The 255-nt window shown below is 62.4% G+C and overlaps 1 protein-coding gene across 3 annotated transcripts in view; it reads right to left on the minus strand.

Annotated features, from left to right (window-relative positions):
• Positions 1-255, minus strand: part of TNNT2 (troponin T type 2 (cardiac)) — a 12,929-nt gene that overhangs the window by 10,151 nt on the left and 2,523 nt on the right. The window lies entirely within an intron of this gene.

Here is a 255-nt window from a genome sequence, read left to right on the forward strand (position 1 = left end):
TGGCCGTGAGGTCCAAATGCGGGTTTTGAAACCCGGGTGTTTGCTGTGTGACCTTAGTTCAGCCCCTTAACCTCTCTGGGCCTCCGTCGACCCATCTGTGAAACGGATGGGCTTCCAGTTCTAATCCCGCAGAACGGCTGGGCTTCTGAGGAATGTAGCCCTTGTCCCCGATGCAGCTGGGACATCCCTCCCTGCAGCTGTCAGCCCCAGGGGAGCCAGGGGACAGGGCACGGGCGGGGGGAGCTGGGGGCGGAA

The sequence above is a fragment of the Myotis brandtii genome, unplaced genomic scaffold (assembly GCF_000412655.1).
Source record: "Myotis brandtii unplaced genomic scaffold, ASM41265v1 scaffold975, whole genome shotgun sequence".
Classification (NCBI taxonomy): domain Eukaryota; kingdom Metazoa; phylum Chordata; class Mammalia; order Chiroptera; family Vespertilionidae; genus Myotis; species Myotis brandtii.